Here is a 1,730-nt window from a genome sequence, read left to right on the forward strand (position 1 = left end):
AATCTGTGTCCAAATCCAAGTTTTGTCACCAAGCTTCTCTAGTCTGTTTTCTCACCTTAAAAGTAGAAGTGATAATGGTACTTCTCGTGAGCTCATGCCTACATGTGCAAGGCACTGTACCCAACTGTATCCTATTGCTAATAAGTGACATCATGGATTTGAACTCTGATCTGTCTGACCCCAGGGCTGGACCTCTTAACACTACCCAGTATGGCTTAAAATCTCATCAGGAGAACGAAATATGGAAAACATGAAAACAGACATTAAACAACAGGGAGGTATTAAATAACAGAGATGTGGAGTCAGAACATTTGAATTCAAATCCCAATTATCCCACTGGCTCAATAACCTTAATCTGGAGCCTTGCAACATAGGCCCCAGCCACGGTTTGGAGAGGTGAAGGGGTGTGGACAACAGGTTTGCTAGCAAAATAGTTATATTGCATAAAGCAGAACAAGAAGAAAATCCATAGCAGTCAACTTGATCTGCCTGCTGTTGGAGTTCTAAGGTTACAAGCAACACCAATCAAAGCCCTGAAGCAGGGATGTCAAAGTCAAAGCAGGCAGCTACCTCTCCTTTCCAATAATATTATTCAGGATATTCTTCACTCACGAGCCAGGACCAGGCCTCCCACACCTTCTCTAGTCAATGCTCCAGGTAGCTTCCAGCAATAGACTGGAATTGGTGAAGGGATGGATGTTGTCACCCAGCATTAGAGTCACTGAAATGGGTTGAAGAGATTCTATAAGGACAGGGGTATTTGGGCTAGAGCCTGAAGGGAGGAGGCTGGGAGATGAATGAATAATGGCTTCAAAGGCTATGAAAAACTCCTATATGGAAGCTGGGAGATGCTTAGCGCTGAAACAGTAGCACTCAGAGTGCCTATGGGTCTGTCATTCTATGAAAACCAAGAGTTACAAGCCAGTCTTTCGTATCTGAAATTAAAATCTCCACAATAGCCATTATAATGAACATTCTCACTTAATAAACCTGGCATTTCTATAACACTTTTACAATCAGCACATTTTCACATGGAACATGGATCATCATGGCAGTTTGATTTTGCTTTGCTCTTCCACCCCATGAGCAAGGCAGGGCAGACATCATCAGACACTACTGGGTCAATAAACACGCTTGCTTGCTGAGCAGTTAAGGAACTTGCCTGGGATCATAGCACAATCCAATGGTGGACTTGGACTAGGATACACAGTGCCTGGCAACCAACCTAGGGCTCTTTCCTAGAATGTCATTTCAAGTGGAGGCAGGCTGACTGGTGAGCTAAGCTACTGGGGCAAAGAGCTGGGGAAACTGGGCAAATGGACATGATTACAGTGAACATGACCTACTTTGTACCCATAGGCTGATGGGCTCTGGGGATCATGTGGATACTTTGGCAACTGATTGGATGCCAATTATGAGCCAGGCACTGTGTTGAACACTTTATTTTTACTGACACGTTGAAGCTTTCTCTTGCTCAGGTCAAAAACCCAGGAGCCTCTTCAATTCTTTCTCTCATAGAACACATTAGTCTGTCAGAATAGCTTGTTGGCTCTGATACCATCATGGTAGCTTAAAAATATGACCTTGGTGACAGACATGATGCCAGAGATCGCATAACAGAATTTTGCAAAACTTTTTTCATTGCAAATACCTTTTTTCAACAATATAAATGGTAACTATATATGTGGACATCACCAGATGGAATACACAGGAATCAAATCAACTACATC

The sequence above is a fragment of the Orycteropus afer genome, unplaced genomic scaffold (assembly GCF_000298275.1).
Source record: "Orycteropus afer afer isolate SDZICR_OR568_19922 unplaced genomic scaffold, OryAfe1.0 scaffold00310, whole genome shotgun sequence".
Classification (NCBI taxonomy): Eukaryota; Metazoa; Chordata; class Mammalia; order Tubulidentata; family Orycteropodidae; genus Orycteropus; species Orycteropus afer.